Source organism: Jatropha curcas, chromosome 8, assembly GCF_041381405.1.
Source record: "Jatropha curcas cultivar XTBG-Jc1 chromosome 8, XTBG_Jcur_1.0, whole genome shotgun sequence".
In the NCBI taxonomy this organism is placed as follows: Eukaryota; Viridiplantae; Streptophyta; class Magnoliopsida; order Malpighiales; family Euphorbiaceae; genus Jatropha; species Jatropha curcas.
In genome coordinates this window covers 25,443,782-25,454,468 of record NC_143158.1, presented here as the reverse complement: position 1 = coordinate 25,454,468, position 10,687 = coordinate 25,443,782, and the positions used below count along the sequence as shown (strand labels likewise).

Sequence of the window (10,687 nt, the reverse complement as noted above, 5' to 3'; positions counted from 1 at the left end):
TTATACATGTTTCTCATCTATTAGTTTCCAAAATTGTCCCTTATAAGTTATATCAGAAAAATAACAACTATATTTTTGGATAATTTAGTAAATTACAGTAAATAAATAAATAAATGATTAAAAAATGAATAAAATTTATTTACCAAAAAAAAAAAACCTATCATATCAAAAACTATTCGTTACACTCTTTTTTTATATACTTGAAAGGATTTTTTTATATATAAATCAACTATTCATGTACCATTTTCTGTATTAATTAAGTAAAAAAATATGTATTTTTTTTCACCACTTTTTATAACTTATGTACCATTGTACTTCTCTTTACCATAAATCAAATCAACTACAATCAATCAAGTGATATAAATTTTTTTATAAAAATTTTAAGCTACAATTTTTTTGTGCATCCGGTTCGAACCGGACCAGAACCGCCGGTTAACTGCCGATTCCAGGCCGGTTTCGGTTCATATTTTAAGATTCATATGAACCTTAACCGGCCCTTGAACCGTCGGTTCCGATTCAAAATTATGAACCGCCAGTTCCGGTCCTGTTTCGATTCGTCTACAGTACAGTTCGGTTCCAATTAAAACCGAACCAATGGCCATGCCTACCTTTAAAGAAGCCTCCATTAACATTCTTTGGCAGAAAGCTATGATAAGAATTAGAAGCACTTATTGAAACTAACACTTGGGACTTAGTTGATTTGCCTCGAGGTAAATCTATTGTAGGTTGCAATTGGTGTACAAGATTAAGACTCATGTCGACGGGAGTATTGAACGGTATAAAACATGCTTAGTTGCAAAAGGATACACATAAGAATATGACATTGACTATGAGGAGACTTTTGCTCATGTTGCTCGCCTTACCATTGTACGAGCTCTTATTACTATTGTCTTACACCGAAAATGGTCTCTCTATTAGATGGATGTTAAAAACGTCTTTTTAATTGGGAACTTATTCGAAGAGGTGTATATGAAACCTTCGTATGGATATCAACACTCTCCTCATCAAGCCGCCGCCTCCAAGACACTGTAAAAGCACGCTACAAGAGGTAGGACCCGCATCTTCTTTAATTTTATGCATGCTTAGGTTTAATATTTAATTAGGTTAGTCGAGATTTAATTAATTAAATGCCTAGTTAGTATTAATTAAATTTAACTAGTTTAAAATTAAATGCATGATTATTTAAGTTTAATTAGTTTAGAATTAAATTAAATAATTGCATGACCGCTTAGAATTAATTAACTAGGCTAGTATTAATTAAATTAAGTACATAGCTAATTTTAATTAATTGCATAGGATTAATTAGATTAATTTAATACTTAATTAATTGTATGATTAAATTAAGTAATTACATAATCACTTAGAATTAATTAATTAGACTAAAATTAATTAGTTAATAGGTGACTTAATTAATTAATTAATTGTATAGGATTAATTAGTTTAATTTAGGACTTAATTAATTGCATGATAAATCTAGAGTTGCGTGATTAAACTTACAATTAATTAAGTTACATGATCACTTAACTCAGGATTAATTAAATGTCTATTTTAAACTAGAAAATAAATAATTAGACGTTGTTGAAATAAATTAAATTAAATGCATATTTAACTTAGTTTTAAATAAATGGTTAAATACTTAGAATGCACGATTAGTCTTAAATCACCTACCTTGGGTTAGAGACTTTGAATTATACTCTTATATATATATCACCTACCTTGGATACAATACTTAACACTTTGAGCATGATCCTATAACTTTATAATTTTGCAATTTTTCCATCTTTGTTATAATATTTTCAATGTGAGGCTCTAAGCTTTTGAATGGCATTTACATGACTTGCATATTTGAAATAGATGAATGTTGATGATTGCTTGTTGCCTTGTGTGTTGTGAAGAAATTGCATGTTGCTTTGCTTTATTTTGCATATTGCTTCATCCATTTTTTTCTTCTCTTTCAAAACTTTTGGCAACCAAAGACAAGAATTCTTTTTTCCATGCAAATAAGCAACTAAAGCCTCTATTTCAAAACTTTTGATGACTAAAGCTAAAAGAACCATTTTTACACAAGATAGGTGATTAAAGTCTCTTTTTTCAAACCTTTGGTAATTAAAGTCAAATGAACCGTTTTCAATCAAACGATGATTAAAGCCACTTTTCAATTCAATTGACGATTAAAGGCACTTTTTCAAAATCAAATGACAGTTTCTTTCAAAATGACGATTAATGTCAATATTTGACAAAAGTACACTTTTTTACATCTAAAAATACCTCATTTCACAATGAAAAGAACTATTTGGTTCTGATTCCTATTTAATGGGATAAGTAAGCAGATTCAACTACTAAAACTCGAGTTGAATGAAAAAGGTGTATATTTGGGTATGTTTTGGCTTTGAATATTTCTACAGAATTTCTTTGAATCATAATTGTTGAATGATAAGTTGTTTGACAGCTCAATGGTGTAAAGTGAACGTGTAATTGTATTCTTTCTTTACAGTGATAGTCTAGCCAGGAGAGTTAGTTTTTCTTATCTCATCAAGAGTTCTCTTATATCTATTTCTCTGACGTACTTCATTTTAGGTTTTCTTAACTTAACATGCTCCAGCTAGGTTTAAGTGTATAGAGAAGTGATTTGGCTTGAGTAATAATATTAGGGTCAATTAATTCTTTTTTATAATAATAATAAAAAGATAATTTTTTGCTGATTAAAGAAAAAAAAAACATCAACAGCTGTCACCTCTATTTATGTTATAGATGGTCGTAAGTTAAAGCTTTCAACTTTGGAAATTTTGTTCAACCAAATTTGGGGAAAGGCATCTTTCACATATTAAAATTTAAAGGAAAAAAAATAATCAATGAGATCGAGTGTAGATTACAAATTAGCAGTTTGGTCTCTCCTGACTGATTAAAAACTTCTAGTAAATACAATGGTTGAAGAAATTTTAAAAATTAAATAAAAATCATTCAAAATTATAATTAAAATTCTCCATTTAATTATTATTGCTATTAATTAGATACTCCATTCGTTCCACTTTAATAGCAACAAACGAGCATTTTACCTTGTTCTACTTCAAGTGCTTATTTAGAATTTTGAGAATGTATTAATTATTTTTTTCCAATTTCACCATATTTATTAGGTGCTTTGTAGCAAAATTAATAGTGGAGTTTTTAATTTGAAGAAAGACAATTTAAACATTCTATCATATATTTTTAAAAAATTAATGTATTTCAATCATTTTCTTAATTTTTGTAAAAAATATTAAAATGGAATAGAGAGAGTCATATTTAACTGTTATCAATAATAATTTATTAGTCCCTTACTTCCTTAATAATTGTCTATTTTACCAAAAACACAAGAATGAAGAAAATTATTAAAAGCCATTAATATGGTTAACGCATTACGTACTAAAATGTCCTTCTAAAAATAATAAACTCATTTTATTACTCAATTGAATTTAGAAGGCTATATTTGAAAGTAAAAGTATAATGTTATTTAGATTTCGTAAATGGGCACTTAAATTGGAAAATAATATTTTTGTAAAATGGACTCTTATTAAGGAACCGAGATCAAACAAGCAATGAATTATAGAAAACATAAATTCAATCATCAATCCATTATTAATATCAGAGTAACTTTATTCATAATTCTCAAATTTATTATTATTCCGGTTTCATAATACTCGTCACATGTGAAAAAATAGTTTGTTTCAAAATATTTGTCACATTTATAGTTTCTTTTTTCCATGTTTAACCTTGTATATGGGAAATAATTAGGTAGTGTTTAAATATAAGAATATTAAATTAAGGGTAATATAGTCAATTTACTTAATAATTTATTATAACTTAGACAAATTTAATTGTTTTTTTAAAGAATGTGAAATTTCAAATGTGACAAGTATTATGAAAAGGAGGAAGTATCAAATTTCAAAATATATTATTATCTCATATATAAAATTAATGATAATTTTATTTCCTTATATTTAGCTCGTGGGAGTGAGTTAGACCTGATTCATTTTATTAACGTATCAAATTCTATCTTGCTTTAATATTGGGCCACCTGCGAACTTCACACCTCAAATATTCATGCTTTAGCCCTTTTTGAAAAATGTCTAGTCCAATTTTGTCCTCCCCTTGAGCTAGGAACTTCCTTTGAGTTAGTTTTTCTGTATTTAATTATTAATGTACTATATTAATTAATTCATATAAAAATAATTGAAAAACTGCACTTTGATTATAAAATACAAAAAATACATATTAATACATAATTTAGCATATTTTAATTTAAGTTAAATCAATTTTGAAATTGAAATTTCAAGGTGTTACCATGTAAATATATTTAATTTTTTAAATTTGACGAAATAGTATTTGTTGTAATTGTTCTTTATGAGTTAATTATTATTTTAATATTTTATGAGTTAAACATCTCTTATAATTACATAACTATATGTATATATCTTTACTTCACATAATTACTACATATGCTAAATATTTATTGTTATGATTCAATTAGTACATTAATATTTTATGAAGTAAACCATGTGTTATAGTTATGTATGTTTATTCTATAGAATTAGTAAATATCGCTATACTATATAGTCTATATTGCTCAACGACTTTTTAAAATTTATATGTAGTTATATAATACGTATTGATCCATGTAGTTCAATTATATAATTATTCAATCTTTCGTATGCATGCGGAGTATATATAATTTTATGAAATGCTTTATTTTATAAATATTATATATATATATATATATATATATGCATAAAGAGCAATTATATTAAATTATATTTTGTTAAATCTAAAATTAAATATATATTATAACATCCTGAAATTTTAATTTCTAAAAATTTATATTTAATTGAATCGAAATATATATATATATATATATATATATATATATATATATATATATATATGTTGCGGAATTTAGCGTGGTAATGGATAAATATTTAGTTTTGGTAATTGATGATAAAATGAGAAGTAAAATAATAAATGGAAGAGACACAAAATTTACGTGGAAACCCTCCAATATAGAGGGAAAAAACCACGGGGCGAGAGAGAAGTAAATGCACTATGAAAAATATGGAGATACAAGTGATTTTACACCCACACAAAGTCCTTAAACAAAGTTATCTTTATAGCACTAAAAAATAAAAAGGACAAAACAGTAATAAACCAGTGATTTCTTGCAAGATGTAGGGATGACCATAGTTTGGTTGAAACTGAATCGGTCAAAACCAATACCGTGATGACCACCAGTGATATTATAGGGATGACCACCGGTGATTTCTATTTCTAAAACTCTAACCGAAATCATGAACTTAAGATTCGATTCGATTCTTTATTTTTTGAAATCGAAACGGACGGTTTTAGTTTGAAACAGGCGATTTTGGTTTAAAATCGGTGATTTCGGTTTAAAATTGTGAAAAACACGTTCTTCAAAAGAAATTTCCAACTTATTTTTTTATTTTATTACAGTTTATAAAGTAAATTTAAGAACTTTTATTAAATTGATTTAATTTTTTCAATAGTAATGTTTATTATTATTATTATTATTATTATTATTATTATTATTATTATTATTTATTCAAGTTATAAATTTTAAAAAAATATTTTAAAATTTAAAAATATATTATTTAATTTTAATTTAAAACCAAAAAAAAAAACAGAAATCGGTGATTTCAAAACAACCATTGCTTTGATTTAAACTTTTTATAAATGAAGATGTATAAGAAATGGATATTCTCCAATGAAGTACTTTCTTATAAAACATTGACATATAATATATATATTCAAAAATAAATTTAAGAAAAAGTAACTTGCTTTCCTTTTATAGATATATTATATATTATATAAAAACAATGTTGTACAAAAATTCAAACATAAGACATAACCTGAATGTGTATAAGCTAGTAATATAGTCACAATAAAAAAATAATAAAAGAAGTAATTACGTACTTCCAGTTAAGGTCACCGGCAAGAAGGAGATCATTTTCCATATCTTCATAAGCAACAAGATGACCAGGAACAGCATTTGTTAAATCAAGATTATCTGCTATCTCCGCCGCCATGTCGCCGCCACTGCCATCGACAAACATTTGCCGGAGAGCCATAGCAAGACTATTGTAGCTTGCATGCTTATGGAGGCTGATGCGGTGGCAAATTGACCGGCCTTCCAAAACAACAGTGACCGGAGGAACCACGGCGGAGACAAGATCGTCATCATCCAGACAGGGAATGATCTAGAGTAATTCGCCATGAGAGGAAGAGAAGAAGGTGGTTTAGGGTTTGCGTTTGAAAGTAATAATCTCGATGGTGACGGTGATGGTGATTGTGATGATAATGATCTCTGTTTAAAGGTTTTATCTTGTCTCCGTTGAGGATCAAAAGCATTCATGTCTAATGGTTTGGTTAGTTGGATTTTAGTGAAGAAACTGAAAAGAGTTTGGTTTTTTAGCGGTTCACAGAGAGAGAGAGAGGTGGGGGGAGTGTGTGTGTGGGTGCGATTGATGTGGTTTCGGTAGAAATATATAAATGAATGAGAGAGAAAGAGAGAGAGAGAGGACATGTTAAATTTACAACTTTTGGTGTTGGTTCCATTTTATTCTATTCTATAATATTGTTTTGAGAAAATGGGATCCAATGGAATGTTGGGTCAAATGTTTTATTTTAAAATTTTTACTATTTTATTTTCTCTGTAGAAATACCATATCCTCTTGTAATTTTCACACGTATCAATTCCATTTCACTAATTTCTACTTCGTCCGCCCCACAAATTTAAGCTCACTTTGTTTTCACACGGATTAAGGAAATTATTTATGACGTATTTTGCAGTAACATTTATAGCAGTGTTTAGTGTTTTGAATTAGTCAAAACAATATTTTTCTAAATTACCGTGTTCGGTGACTTGATATACAGAGTATCTTTAAGAGGTTTATAGAGTGTTTAACTTGATATATAAAGTAGCTTTAAAAGGTTTATGGAGTATTTTCTAAAACGTTTTTCTATCTAACGTTTAGTGTTTCGCTATTTTTTTATTAAATTTTTTTTATAACCTTATCCTTATCCTTAATTAATATAAAATCCTTATGTTATCACATTACGTGTTTGATTATTTTATGTTGGCTTATTTATATTTGATAGTAAAAGAAAAAAAAAATATTTATATATTTATATTTAAACTCAAACAAATATTAAAAATTAAAAATATTAATCCCCTAAAATATTAAAAATTTCCCATTTTATTTATAAAATAGTGAACTTTTCAACTTTTGCTGCCTTAAATTTTGAAAATTTAGATACAGTGAAATTATTTTTTTGTAATAAATTTAATTGAAAATTTTAGGTAAATATTTCAATATCCTTTTTATCATTTTAAATTTATTGCCAATCAAATAATGTGTTTATCAAACACTTTCGCTTTCAACCACTATTTAAACAGCCAACAGCTAGCCGCTAACATCTACCAGCTAATTAACAACTACTAAAACAGTTAACAACTATTAAAATAGTTACTAAAACAACTAATATTGTCAAACAGACCTTTAGGAGAATTGTATTCTTTTTTTAGTATTAACCAAACAAGTATTAACTAGATATGTATCTTAGTCATTCAACATAAGTTTTTGCTCGCGTCAAGTCAGATTATTAAGAATAAGGTCGGCTACCTAGAGGATAAAGCATTTTAAGTGTGCATTTATCAAACTCTTGAATCAAACCTTTGATCTCACTTAAGAGCATTAAGTCATCCATCCTAACATGGTTCATAGTATAAAATTGTACTTTTAGAAAGAAGTGATATATGATTTCAAAAAATAAAAAAGAAAAATAAGCATGTATTTATGGGATAGGATTTTTTTTTTTTTTTTTGTATAATCAAGAGGTATATATAATTTCCTTCGGTCCATAGAACATAAAATTTTTTGGCTTTCCAGCAAAAACCGCTTTCCGAAAAGCAAACTTATATTCTCACCTTTACAGAAATTGAGGTTGCTTATCACTCCAAAAGATGGATGGAATGATTATTAATCTAGCTACTATTTTGTTTTGGATTGATGAAACATGAAATGAATTTTTTTAGCAAAATTTTGTGAATTACAAATTCATGGAATCTCAAATATGTCGATTAGTTAGAAAACAAAATTTATGGATCTAAAAATAGTGGGAATAAAAATTAAATGATTTAAATTCATTATTAATAAAAAATTATATAAAATTAAGCAATGATAGAATTTATTAATTATAAACGTTATGGTTTTTTTTTTCTCAACCAAATAAAGAAAGGGAATAATTTAACTACTCTTGGATCTGTTTGGTAAAATTAGATGTTTTGGTAACTGTTAGTTATTTTAGTAGCTTTTCATGAAATGCTAAAAGTTATATGGGTTAACTTTTTATAAAATGATACCTTCTATACTATATATAAATATGAGAATAGAGAAATAATGAGATTTTATATAATAAAATTATATTATTTTAAAATTTCTAATATATTCATTGTTTAGATTTTTTATGCATTTTAATTGGAGAAACCATTTATACGTTTAAATATTATTTTCGTTGTATTTTTATTGTTGTTTAATTGGAGAAAATAGATTTCATTTATCCTTTTGAATACCCTTTTATTTATATTTTTTATGCATTTTAATTGGAGAAAATATGTGTATGTATTTTCCCTATTTGATCTTACATTATTATTGTCCGATAATTTTTATTTTTATTATAGGTTCTCATATGATATTACTTTCTAGAAGGTAAATCGAAAACCTTAATTCAAGTATTGAAAATGAAATTTGAATTTTTAATTAATTATGTTCTGAATTTTTAAAATATGGGTAAACACTTTACTATCAGACTCTATTAGTTAAATACAATGAAATTAAAATAAAATTTTTTAAATATATTCTTTCTCTTTGATTTTTTTTTTTTTTAGATGATGATGTATACTTATTTGGACTATTTACACATTATTGCATTTGACTAATATCATATAAAAAGTTTTTTCTTTTTTAATCTAATGAAATCTTATTAAAATACGCTATAAAAGTTTGAAATAATTTAAACATGCCTATTTGGGCATATTTGCTATCTTTTTCATTTTCAAATTTTCTATATTAAAGATGAAATGATGAAAAAATTTAAGAACTCTCTTTTTATTCTATTTTTTTAAATTTTATCAAATTTAAGACCTTTGATATTTTAATTTTTCAAATAAATATATAGAACTTTGAAATTTTTGAATCCAAACTCATATATATCTATCTAAAAACTTGAGGAGGATCTTCCATTACCATTATTATTGTTTGTCTATTGATTTTTAAGTTACATATTAATATTTATTTATGTTATTTTGAAGCCTTTTTTAATAAAGAAAAAATCTTGAAACAATTGGAATAAAGGTAGTTGCATGTTAAATATAAAATTCAATATTGAAAAATTTTTAGTTACCTTTAAATGTATTTTTAGTTTAACGAGTAAAAATACTATTTTTTAATTATTTTGATTTTTATCACTCTTTTTGAAATAGTAGTCCTTTTATTTTTTATTTATAAAGTGTATTAATTAAAAGGAAGAAAAATACTTTTATCGTTAATTTTAAATGAGTAAAAATTCCTCCCTATCTCAATAGATAGGATCTCTCCATTTGGAGGAGAGAAAATAATGATGCAATATTGAAGTTTCTCCAATTTTTACATAATTATCCAAACACCCAAGCTATTTTTAACTAAATATTGAAGATATTGAAGTTATATGATTATCAAAGTCCTCTAAAAGGATAAATGATGTTAAAATGATAAGATATCATTATTAACAATTTTTTAATCTAAAATTTTGCATTTTCTAAATAAAGAAAAATAAATTTATTTTCTTTTCTTCATTATCCAAACACAATGGTGGAAAATAACAATGGAAAAAAAATTAACAATTCATTATTATTTTGGTTCTTTCATTATTTTCATTCCTCTTCTTTTCCAAAAAGATTGTTAAAGTCTCCAATCAAATATTATATTTTATTTAGAAGCGACCAAACCCTAGTATGGAAGTGACCAAACCCTTATATAGAAGGAAAAAAAAAAAACTCTAAATATGAGATAAAGCGATAGTAATAACAATAAAAACAAATAAAAAATATATCCATTTTCTTATAATAGATATGAGTTGATTAAAAAGCGACCGAGAAATTAAAAGCTAAATAAAGAGTAAAAGTGAATTGAAAGAAAAAGTGAAAAACGTCGGAGCAACTGCTATAAGAGGCAAACTACCAAGCCTACGCTTAAGGAACCCTTGACGATGACCCTGCTTCAAAAACCCCCCAATTCATGCATTCAATGCCCTGTTTGGGGGCCAAAGGAATAAACAATTCTCTAAAAGCTACCTCAAGCACAACACAGACAACTGCATATACAATTCTACAGCAATGGCCTTCCTTTCTTTTTTTTTTTTTTTTTTTTTTTTTTTTTTTTTGTTCTTTTCTTCATCCATTCATTTAATCTTCCTCACTAATCCAATGATTATGTGTTGAATATGCTCAGGCAGCGGTGCATCATGCCACCGAAAATAATTACGAGCTCCAACTATTCTACAAGAACAATCTACCATCCTTCATCAGTTACAAAAAAATAAAAATAAAAATAGCATTACAGAAACCCTCAAACTTTACCCCATGTTTCCTACATCCAAAAGG

General features: G+C 26.2%; 1 pseudogene; it reads right to left on the bottom strand.

Annotated features, from left to right (window-relative positions):
- Positions 1-5,806: 5,806 nt before the first annotated feature.
- Positions 5,807-6,561, bottom strand: LOC149494409 (auxin-responsive protein IAA33 pseudogene; annotated as a pseudogene).
- Positions 6,562-10,687: the final 4,126 nt, after the last annotated feature.